The 12,840-nt window shown below is 40.2% G+C and overlaps 1 protein-coding gene across 5 annotated transcripts in view; it reads right to left on the reverse strand.

Annotated features, from left to right (window-relative positions):
- R3HDM2 (R3H domain containing 2) overlaps positions 1–12,840 on the reverse strand; it is a 154,547-nt gene that overhangs the window by 140,672 nt on the left and 1,035 nt on the right. The gene's annotated exons all lie outside the window — the stretch shown is intronic.

The following is a 12,840-nucleotide window of genomic DNA, read 5'->3' on the forward strand; positions in this document are numbered from 1 at the left end:
GGCCCCTATTTTAATAACCCTCCTTAACTCAGGCCCCTAACCCAAAAAGATAAGTCTTCTACATCACAAGGAATAGTAAGGCCCTACAGCCTTCAAGTTCTTTTGTTCAGATACCAAACATCTGTCCCCACCCTTTTCTTGACCTTTTCCTTCTATTTTAATAAAGAAGGTAACAATTCTACCTCTGTTCTGGATTTCATCTTCTCTACATGCTCCAGGACTTCACTCCATTATCCCCACTCTCTATTGTCTTGCTCATTCCCCAAACGTATAAATATGATCAAGTCTCTCATCTTAAAAAAACTCTTCCTTGAACCCCACAATCCCTCAGTACTATCCTCTGTCTCCACCTCTTGTAATGATCTTGAAAAACGGCTTATTTGCCTTTATTTTCCCCACCTCCTATTTATTCCTCAATCCAATGCAATTTGGGCTCTGCTCTCATCTCTCCAGTGATCCTTCCTTTCACTGATGTCACCAATGACCTGAGTGCGAAATCCAGTAGGTTCTTTTCTGTCCTTACCATACTTCACCTTTCTACCCCACTTGACGTGATTGCCTTTCTCCACCTTCAAACTCTCTTCTCTAAGGTCCTATATCACACATATTTTATTGGTTTTCCATTTACCTTCCTCACCTCCTCAATTTTCTTCCAAGACTCCACTGCCACTAGTCACACCTTTAACTGTCAGTGTTCTTCAAGACTCTCTCCTCAGCCTTCAACTTTTCAGTTTCAAAATGATCCTTAGATGACCCAACCCATCACTTCAACTACAGTGTGTATACTGTTGAATCACGATGTCTCTCCAGCCTCAAATTCTCTCTCCAACTCCAACCTGGTACACCCAACTTCCTTTCAGGTACTTCCTATGTGGTTCCATAGGTACCTCAAATTCAACCAGTCTAAAACCAAACACCTCACCTTTATTTCCAAACACACAACTTTCTGTATTCCCTAACTCATAAATGATGTCACCATCCACCCTGGTATGGAACCCAAAAAGCTAGGACAAGACCTCATCCCTCTCAGCACTATTCATTCTCTCTCTCTCTCATTCGAGTGTGCGTGCACACACACACACACACACACACACTTCCAAGTCTAACTGGTTCTACCTGCTAAATATCTCTTGAATCTCTTCATGCCTGTGCACTTGCAGGACCACTTCAGAGCCTATGTCTTATCTGGATTATTTTGACTGCCCTTAAACTGGACTCCCTGATTCCAGTATATTTTCCAATCCAGTTCCCAATTTGTCACAAGTGATCTTTTTAAAAAATAAGTCCTTCAAGGAGCGCCTGGATGGCTGTCGGTTAAGCGTCTGCCTTCAGCTCAGGTCATGATTCTAGGGTCCTGGGATCAAGTGCATATTGGGCTCCCTGCTCAGCAGGGAGCCTGCTTCTCCCTCAGCTCCCCCCTCCCCTGCTCATTCTCTCTCTTTCTCTCTTAAATAAATGAAATCTTTAAAAAAAAATTAATTAATAAATAACATGGATTTTTTACTATGTGTTGGGGGGGTGTTGGACCCCTAACACCTATGTTGTTCAAGGGTTAACTATATTTTTTTTGTAATCTATAATAAAACATGAGCTCCTTAAGGATAGGGACAATGTCACTTTTTTTTTTTCCTTTTTTAGTTTCTTTGGCATATAACACAATATCTAACAAATAGGCACTTAAACGTCTGAGTGAATGAATGATTTGGTCTTTTCATAAATTTTCTTGATGTTAGGTATTTGGAAGCAGTTCTATAAAGCTCACTTGAAGATCCCTCTTTCTATTATAAAAAATACAGAAGGACCAGAAGCTAAGAGAAGATTTCTTTTTTTTTAAGATTTTATTAATTTATTTGACCGAGAGAAAGTACCAGCCGGGGGAGCAGCAGGGAGAGGGAGAAGCAGGCTGCCACTGAGCAGAGAGCCTGACGTGGGGCTTGATCCCAGGACCCTGGGATCTTGACCTGAGCCGAAGGCAGACGCTTAACTGACTGAGCCACCCAGGTGCCCCTAAGAGAAGATCTTCTAACAGAGACTCATTCTAGGAAGAAAACATACAGGTGACACTTATTTTAAAGAAAGACTAATAATAAACAGATAGTTCTCTGATTTCTAAGCTAATACTATATGATAGGCTTGCAGTACACCAAAGCAGCCTATATAAAAGGATTAAATCTGTGTTAGGTGAAAAAAGGTGGGTTGGTAAAACGAAACAGTGGCAAGTGAGTCCCTATAATTATTATTTTTTTCTTTTTTTCCTTCTCCCCCTCCCTGTAATTCTTATCTTTTTTTAAATTTTTTTAAAGATTTATTTATTTGAGAGAGAGAAAGAGAGGCAGAGCACAGAGGGAGAGGGAGAAGCAGACTCTCCACTGAGCAGAAAGCCCGATATGGGACTCAATCCTAGGACCCTGAGATCATGACCTGAGTCAAAGGCAGACACATAACTGACTGAGCCACCCAGGTGTCCCCTCCCTGTAATTCTGCACTGAAAATCTATCATCTTTTCAGGGGGCCTCATTTGGCAGAATGCCCTTATTGTGGGCATTGAGCAAAACACAAGTCAACAATAAAGGACAAAATGAAAGAGAAAACAGAATTTTGTGGCCTAGAACACATAATGGACCTGAATAGATCCTATGTCTGGATCCAACCAGTCCACTAAGTTGAAAAGACAACTGCCATTTCCCAACCAAGAGACAGAAAAGCAGTTATGAAAGCAATGTTAATTCCAAAGGAAAAAAAGGAAGAAAATAGAGCACACAGAAATAAAGCGGCGTTTTCTCATAGCCAACATTAACTTCAATGCTGTTGTGTTATTTAACAGCACTGGAGAACATTATTTAGAGACTAGTAATTTGATCACGTTTAATACAGACAGTCCTTCTATGAGATAGGCTATGCTCACTGACTGTGGCCACCAAGCTGGCATAAATAAAACTCAGGTACATGGAAAGTATGCTCATTAATATCTGCAGATACCTCTTTGTCCCTCTTCTGTATTATTAAGATTTTTTTTTTTATTCATTTGAGAGAGAGAGAGAGAGAGAGCATGTGAGAGCATGAGCAGGGGGGAGGGCCAGAGAGAGAGAGGGAGGAGCAGACTCCCTGCTGAGCAGGGAAGGCCGATGTGGGGCTTGCTCCCAGGATCCTGGGATCACGACCTGAGCCAAAGGCAGCCACTTAACTGACTGAGCCATCCAGGTGCCCCCCTCTTCTGTATTATTAGCTAAATACAGGTGGAGTAAAATACTGAAGCTAGCTTAAGAATACATTAAATGGAGCTTCAGTCTCAAGTGTCCACATTTTTTTTTTTTTAAGATTTTATTTATTTATTTGAGAGAGACAGAGATAGTGAGAGAGAGCATGAGTGGGGAAGAGAGGGAGAAGCAGACTCCGGCAGAGTAGGGAACCTGACGCGGGACTCAATCCCAGGACCCTGAGATCATGACCTGAACCGAAGGCAGATGCACATTTTAAATTTTAAATCAATAGATGTATCAAAAAGTATTACTGTACCTAACCTTTAGAGATACCTCCAAAAGTAAGTTTTCCTCTACCCTAAAAGGAAGCAGACCATCAACTCCATTCTACATATGAAGACACTGATTCAGTGCAATTATTGAGATTAAACTCAGGAAAGCATCAGAGAACTTCAAACAGGGTTAAAAATTCAGAGTTTTAAACAGTGGCTTTGATTTTACTTCTCATAAAGCCTATACAGAAATCAAACAAATCTGTATTCTTTCAATAGTCCTATCTTGCTGATCAAATATACATAATTTTTCAGCCATTACATTCATTCAAAAAGAAACAAAAAATATTTCTGCACTACCATAAAGGGAAAATACTGCAAGTATAAAACCCTATTTTGACTTCATAATCAAAAATACTGACAGGATGGAGAGTAAAACACAAAGAATAAATTTTAAACCAAGTAACTCTGAAGGGAAAATAAAAAGATTAGAAAGGGGTATAAGTAATATAAGGTTGAAGATACTATGATAATAGGAAAGGTAACACTTTGATGGTACAATCAAGAAGGGTAAAAATTTAGTTCAGGGTTTCAGTTACTGGCCTTAGTATAGCTCTGGTCCAAATCAAGACTCAAACAATGATCTCTCTTGGGTATGGCATTAGCTAGGAGAGGCAAAACTGGCAAAATCACAATCTAGAACATACCCCTCTAGAACATATGCCTCAAATCATCTAGTTTCTTTCTTTCCTTCTCTTCCTTACAGTTAGTAGAGGAGTAAGACAAAAATCACATGTTTTAGAGAGCTCTTTTGGCACAGGAGAGATCACGATCCTAGCAAATTTAACTTCAGTGTGAGCAGAAACTCAGAATGGAATATGAAGAGAGAAATATGATAGGGTAAAGACAAAGGGGAACCCAGCTTTGTGGAAACTGGTTCAAAACAGACAGAAAAAATAAGAGGTTTAGGATGCCTTGAAAGGGATCCAGAACATGATACCCAAACCAGTGAAGGTTTTTGTTTTTGTTGTTTTGGGGAACAGAGGCATTCAGAGGAAACAATGGTTTATCCAAGGCAGCAAGGTGAGAGAACAGGGAGGGTGAAAGAACAAGTAATTTATCTGTAGCTGATGCCTAAGCCTGAAAGCAAAGGAAAGACAGCAAAATATAAGGCAGGTGAGGTTAAAACACCCAGGTTAAAACAAATCAAAACAAAACAAAACAAAAACAACCTTTGTACTGGGAGCAAAAAGAAGACATTAAAAGGTTATAAGCAGGGGCACCTGGGTGGCTCAGTCGTTAAGCGTCTGCCTTCAGCTCAGGTCATGGTCCCAGGGTCCTGGGATCGAGCCCCACATCGGGCTTCCTGCTCCGCGGGAAGCCTGCTTCTCCCTCTCCCACTCCCCCTGCTTGTGTTCCCTCTCTTGCTGTGTCTCTCTCTGTCAAATAAATAAATAAATAAATAAATCTTTAAAAAAAAAAAAGGTTATAAGCAGCAGAAAAATAATAGATTTTAGTCTTCTTTTGGCTGAAGGGTACAGAACTAAATGAAAGATTAGAAGGAGCAAGACTAGGATAGGAAGGCCAGTTAAAGCCCATCACAGTTACCCAGATGAGAGAGGATGGTCTCCTGAACTAAGAAAGTGGCAATGCTGATGGAGAGAAATGCAAAGATTCAGGATAGACTAAAGAGGTAAGTGTCTACGTAACTTATAATTACTGGGTGTTAAAGAGTAAGGACTCGGGGGCGCCTGGGTGGCTCAGTCGTTATGCGTCTGCCTTCAGCTCAGGTCATGATCCCAGGGTCCTCGGATCGAGCCCCGCATCGGGCTCCCTGCTCTGCGGGAAGCCTGCTTCTCCCTCTCCCACTCCCCCTGCTTGTGTTCCCTCTCTAGCTGTCTCTCTCTCTGTCAAATAAATAAATAAAATAAAATTTAAAAAAAAAAAAAAAAAAGAGTAAGGACTCGAGTTTAACATCGAGGTTTCTTGGCTTATGCACCTAGGTGGTATCATTAACAGAAAAAAGAACTCAGAAGAAAAAATTGCCATGGAAAAATTATTTTTGCTTTAGTCATGCTGAATCTGGGATGCTAGGTAACAATCAAATGGAGATATTGAAGAGACCACTGAAGAAATGAGCCTAGAGCTCAGGTGAGAGATCAGAACTGGAGACACAGATTCACAAGTTGTCAGCTTATAGTAATAGATGCTAAGTGAAGCCATCAGAGTGTATGAGACTGACTGTGTAGAGCAAGGTTTTTCTAAATGTCATCCAAGACAACTGACCAGAGACATCAGAAACACTTGTAATGTTTGTTAAAATACAAACCCCATTCCAAACCTACTAAATCAAAATCTCTGGAGGTAAGACCCAAGAATCCACATTTCATTCATTCATTCAACAAATGTGTACTGAGTGACTATTCTAGGCCCTAGGAATACAGCAGTTATAAAATAAGTAAGGTCCCTGTTCTCATAAGGCTTCTAGGTGTGAACCAGACTACAGACAAAAAAACAAACAAGGTAACTTAAGATAGTGGTAAGTGCTGTGGAGATAATGAAACAGAAGAATGTGATAAAGCACAAAGGGGAGGTTAATTACTTTGTATAGGTGGTCAGGGAAGATCTATGGAGGAAGCATCTGAGCTGAGATTTGAAAAATAAGAAGAGGTAAGGCAGGTGAAGATCTGGGAGAATAACATTTCACGCAGAAGGAATTTGAAGTACAAGGGCCCTGGGGACCTTAACTGTAAGAACAGTTAAGTATAATACAAGTTAGGTCAGAGAAGCTAGCAGGGGCCAGATCCGGAAGGCTTTTGTAAGCCTTAACAAATTCTCCAAGGGATGCTTATGCCATTTAAGTTTAAGAATGAGAGATAGCCAAAATTCAACAGAAATCTTAAGGAAAACACACACTAAGAGGTGAGAAGGAGAAAAAGAGCCAGGAATGCAAGTGGAAAAGAAATTAGTGTCACTGAAACATTTCAAGAGAGGGGTCAACAGTGACAAATGCTGCAGAAAAACTGAATAAAATAAGGATAAAAAGGATGAACAAGGTCTACCATGTTCTTCCCATTGATTTTGATGGCTGCGGGGAACTGCCTCCACCAATAGCATTAGAAACACTAAGTGCCCACTTCTTGTGTGGGTATACATTCACCTGCTACCTACCCATAGCACACTGTTTCCTGGACGTTATCAGCTGGTTACTGTCCTAGATTTTCTTCTTCCCTTTTCGCACAGTCACAAAGGAAGAGTAAGTAAAAAGAACAATTTGTGAGTATAGGGAGAAAATGTATTTCAAATGTATTCATTATTAAATTTCAATTGTCACTGCCTTGATTACTTTCCTCCTAATTCTCTGTTACGAAGCTTATAGAAGCTTTCACAAATCTAATCCACCTAGTTCTCCAAGGGACAAAGAATTACCTGATGCCCATAATGCTGCTCACATGCCAAAACCATGCATAAATTCTTACAAATGACATTTGCAACAAAAACACTGCCCCCACAAAAAATATGAACCACATACTTGGAAAATTTTTTTTTTTTTTTTTTGAAAATTTGGTCTTTTAATATAAATGTTGACACCACTTTAAGGTCCAATGAGCTTCTAGGAAAGAGAAAGTGCTTTGCAGATATGAATATGGTTTTGATCATTAGTAATAATAAACACTGCAACACAAATATTATCAACATGAAATATACCAAAAGCATCCATACAAGGAAGATAACAAAGTGGCAAAGGAAACTAGTTAATGAACTTAAAACAGTCTATATTCTGTACATCAGACAAGAACTATATAGAAGACTAGTAATGGTTGGGGCACCTGGGTAGTTCAGTCACCTGAGCGTCCGCCTTCGGTTCACCGAGCCCCGCATCAGGCTCCCTGCTCTGCAGGAAGCCTGCTTCTCCCTCTCCCACTCCCCCTGCTTGTTTTCCCTCTCTCGCTGTGTCTCTGTCAAATAAATAAATAAAATCTTAAAAAAAAAAAGACTAATAACAGGAGCAAAATTATCTCCAAAAAATCTAGATAGAAGTTGACCAAAACCTGACCAGCTTTTTTTCTCCCACTACAGATTCACAATTAACAAATGCCAACTAGAAATAAACTGAGTTCTTTTAAAACCTGCTAATGCTTCATTTATTCTTATATTCTAGTTCTATAGGATAAGGACTTAAGCTGAGATCTTTCAGAACCTCTAGGTAATTGTATGGGTACCACACTATAGTTTTTACTTGCTTGTAAAAGATTTTGAGATACTCAATAGAAAAAAAAAAAAGCTGTAAAACATACTATTAACACCTATAGAAAAATGGAAGAATCAGAACACTGGTCTCAGGGGAGAGACCTTACAGGAACACCACCAAGTGTCATTATTTTCCCCAAGAAAATACCCAAAAATGACTGCAAATTGTATCCCAGGAAAAATCGAAGTCTTTGACAATTTAGAAAAGTCAGAGTGTCAACAAGTAAGCAAGCAATCAAAGGGAATGAAAGATTCTTGATGCTTTTGTGGTTAACAAACTGAGGAAAAGAATAAAATGAGTCCTTTAAAAACACCAGAAGTGTTTTCACTATTAGGAGACATGACTACCTGAGGCTTTTGCACCTTTTCTCTCATCTCTAATTGGAGTTCCCAATTTGAGAAGTTCTTTTTTTTTTAAAGCACAGGAAAGCACTCTGGGAAACTTACTGTCAGACCTAGAAAGCTGAAACAGCTTTCCCAGTATAGGCTCAAACAACCGAACAACTCACAAGAGACCCTGCAGAAAATCAAAAGAACACCTGGATTTAGTAAGCATCCCAGAATCTTTCCTATCATACTTCCCAAGTGAAAATGATGAAATCACCAGAGTATTGTAATTAAGAGCTTTTAACATCAATTTTTTTTTAAGATTTTATTTCTTTCAGAGAGAGAGCACGAGCAAGCACGGAGGTGGGGTGGGGGAGAGCAGACTCCCCGCTGAGCAGGGAGCCCAACATGGGGCTCGATCCCAGGACCCTGGAATCATGACCTGAGCTGAAGGCAGACATTTAACCAACTGAGCCACCCAGGCACCCCAACATCAATTTTAAGTGTTGGCGAAAACAGATATATGCTAAGGAAATCTAAGGGAACTCAAAAAGGAGTTAAAACAGATCAAGGTTAAGAAATCTTTCCTATCGGGGCGCCTGGGTGGCTCAGTCGTTAAGCGTCTGCCTTTGGCTCAGGTCATGATCCCAGGGTCCTGGGATCGAGCCCCGCATCGGGCTCCCTGCTCCGCGGGAAGCCTGCTTCTCCCTCTCCCACTCCCCCTGCTTGTGTTCCCTCTCTCGCTGTGTCTCTGTCAAATAAATAAATAAAATCTTTAAAAAAAAAAGAAATCTTTCCTATCTCTGTTTTCAGAAATGAAGTCAAAGTTAGTAAGGAATGACAGAGTAACTTCATTGGAAAGATGGGACACGTGCTACACTGCTAACCTAGCAAGCATGGGGGCACCTGGGTGGCTCAGTTGGTTAAGTGTCTGCCTTCAGCTCAGGTCATGATCCTGGAGTCTTGGGATCGAGCCCCACACCAGGGTCCCTGCTCAGAGGGGAGTCTGCTTCTCCCTCTGCCCCTCACCCCACTCATGCTCTCTTTCTTGCTCTTGCTCTCGCTCTCTCACTCAAATAAATAAATAAAATCTTTACAACAAAAATAAATAAATAAACAAACTAGCAACCATGGTAAGAACAAAAGTTAACCAACCACTGAAAGACTATTAAGTTAAATGTTTTCTACACAGAGAGTAAGGATATAGCTGGAGGAAAATACTGAGGCCACCGTGTATGAAGAAGGTCTCTAAAATTAGACCCAACTGTATTCATGCATACACATTCAAGCCATGAGTCCAGTTATTTTTCCTACTTGTAAATTGGCAGCACGTTCCACACAAGGACACTCAGAGTCCCTTATCCAGTCTTACAAGGAAGCACAGAAAAACCTTTAAAAAAAAAAACAAAAAAAAAACAGCATACACAGTTTCACAAAATTCTCTCCTCTGCACTTCCTGGGATCATGCAACCAAAATGCAACACTTTTTAACCCTTCCTCAAAATATGCTTTTTCCTGAAAACTTTCCTTGAGTTCATGAAGAGATCTGGCACAGGAATAAGCACTGCATCATTCAGAAATCATTACCTACACTGAAACATTGTCAGTACTCAGTATTATCTATCAGAGCTGAGAACATGGTATAGAGATGTTTAAGTATCTCTAGAGTATGAGAAAGACTTCCTAGAAACTTTGTGAAAGGATTTAAAAGAGGACAACAGAAGTTTAATAGAAATATTTATCAAACTACCTATATTATGTCAAATTATTCACAAAATAAGAACTACTAATCTATTTCTGATGCTGTTACTTCTTTACCCTAATATCAGAACCACATCCAGTCCAAACAGATACAAGATCCCCAATTCTTCCACCCTCCCACAAACTGTTCTCTCATAGGCCTGGCAGCTTTCAATGTCCTGACAAAGGTTTAAGCAAAAACTTTAGGCTTTGCCACCAGCATTCCCACAAAATGTTAAAACCCCTATCTCACCCCCTTTGCCTTCCTAAGCTGGAGAACAGTGGCCAGGACTGCCACAAAGAGAAACCTCATCTAGGCCACTCTAGCCAGAAGGTCAACAAAGGTAACAAATGCGCCAACCAAGAAATGAGAAAGGAAAAAATAAATGAGGGATAATCCACAGAATTCAGGAGGCCTGCTCCTTTTCTCCTCAGATTTAATATAGAATTTAGTTGCTAAAAATGCCCCCCCAAAATGGATTTATGAAAAAAAGGATCAGATGTTCCCCAAAACGAACCACTCCATCATTGTTAGAGAAAGCTATTCTCATAGTTTTTGAGCTCAACTGGCTCCACATGAATGGGGGAAAAAATATAACCCATAGAGCCCACACTGTAAATATTAATATCTTCAGTCTACTGAAAAATTCAAAGGGGAACCAGCCTGTTCAGTGCCTTGGGGCCAAAGAGGTAAGGATGGTAACTCTCATCAGGGAAGTGAACACACATCAAGGGAGGAACCTAAAGCGGGAGGTAAAAATTCTAGTCACATGAGATCTTAATATAATCTTCCTCTAGGACCACCAACACCAAAGATCCCCTATGCTTCATCCTCTCTGCCTTCGAAGTGCTTTCATTCAATGATCTGAAAGCACAGGACTTCTGTCAAAAAGAGAAATGTGGCAAGAAATGACAGAAAAAGAATCTCAAATTCTTCCAATGAGTACCTCACAAAATCCTAGTGAAAATTCATTCCACACCTCCAAGGACAACCCATCATGATCAAAAATTCATGACAAGGAGAAAACCGTTGAGCACCCAATGCATGGTAAGTTCTATGCTAAGTGCTGAGGACACAGCAATTAACAAAACAAGACTATTTACTCTCATTAAGCTTACTTTCTAGTGGGGGACACCAAACATAAGTACGTTATAGGTTGCTAAAGAGTAAGGAGAAAAATAAAGCAGAAAAGTAGGATAGAGAATTATGTAAAGGGTGGGGGGGTTTGCAATTTAAATAACCAAGGAAATGTCACGTTTGAGTGACATTTGAATAAAGAACTGAAGGAGGTGAGGGGACAAAGTTATGCGGCTTTATAATGAAAAAGTGATCCAGGAAGATCTTGGGAGTAAATGCATAGCCCCCGAGGCAAGCAAAAGTGAGCCTGGTGTGCTCAAGGAAGGGCCAGGAAATCACAGGAGTATATTGGGGAGGAAAGGATGTTACAGATCTAGGGCTTTAAAGGCAATTGTAAAGTCTTTGGTTTTTATTCTGAAAAAGCAAGGAAGCTATTTCCCCTTCAGACTCCTCTTTTCCATTAAAAAATATCAGGCACCCTATTTTTACATACGCGAATTTTTTAATTTTTGTTTTAAATTGTGGGGATTGGGGCGCCTGGGTGGCTCAGTCAGTTAAGTGTCTGCCTTAGGCTCAGGTCATGATCTCAGGGTCCTGGGATGGAGCCCCACATTGCATGAGCCCCGCACTGCACTGGGCTCCCTGCTCAGCGGAGTGTCTGCTTCTCTCTCTCTCTCTCTCTCCCTCCCTCTGCTCCTCCCCCTGGCTTGTGCTCTCTCTCTCTCTCAAATAAATAAAATCTTTAAAATAAATAAATAAACAAATCGTGGAGATTTATAATATAGATCTTACAGTGGACACAAAGACAGCTGGAACTGTAACTCTGAAATTTAACTTTTGCTGACAGTTCATCAGACATTGCAGAAAGATTCTCTGTCCCCTCAACCCTATGGAGAACAGCAATGAGGGAAGAAAAATACAACTAAAAAGTGAACTGAATTAACCTAACCTACCACTTGGCACCCCTATTTAACTCATTTTTTTTTTAAGATTTTATGTATTTATTTGAGAGAGAGATTAAGAAACAGCATGAGAGGGGAGAGGGTCAGAGGGAGAAGCAGGCTCCCCGCAGAGCCGGGAGCCCGAAGTGGGACTCGATCCCAGGACTCCGGGATCATGACCTGAGCCAAAGGCAGTCGCTTAACCAACTGAACCACCCAGGCACCCTATTTAAGTCATTTTTGTTTTGAAGGCTCCAGAAAGAGAAAAAAAGGAAATACTGGAGAAAGGAAATGGAAGAAAAAAAAAATGCATGAGAAAGAAAGAGGAGCCACTAACAACTAATTCAAGTGCCAATTTGACCATCCAAAAATACAATAAAATGCTAGGAATGTGTGATATTCTGGAAGTAGAACTGTCACCTCCTTCTTCCCCAGTCTCCATGTGCCCACCAACATCAGACAGAACTCAGGCTTCTCTATTTCAGTTAAGTCTATTTGAAAAAAAATTTATACAAGAACATTCATCCAACTGGGATCTGAATTTAAATTTTCCCACACCAACAAAAACACTGACTCGGAAAGCTATCTGAGTCCCCATGTTCATAGCAGCATTACTGACATTGGCAAAGTCAGGAAAACAACCTTAATGTCCATGGATGAATGAATGGATAAAGTTGTATATATGTATGTATATATGTATATATATATATCATGGAATATTGGCCATAAAAAATGAGGAAATTCTACCATTTGTGACAAACATGGATAGGCCTCGAAGGCATGTAAGTCAAAGAAAGACAGTGTACGATCTCACTTAATGTGGAATCTAAAAAGACAAACGAAAAAAACAAAACACCAAGCTCATAGAAAAAGAGATCAGACTTGTGGCTACCAGAGGCAGAGGGTAAGATGAGGGGGAATTGGAGGAAGGCGGTCAAAAGGCACAATTTTGTTATATGTAGTAGGGATGTAATGTACAACATGATGACTATGGTTGCCACTGCTATGAGATTTATAGGAAAAGCTGTTAA

The sequence above is a fragment of the Halichoerus grypus genome, chromosome 6, assembly GCF_964656455.1.
Source record: "Halichoerus grypus chromosome 6, mHalGry1.hap1.1, whole genome shotgun sequence".
NCBI lineage: Eukaryota > Metazoa > Chordata > Mammalia > Carnivora > Phocidae > Halichoerus > Halichoerus grypus.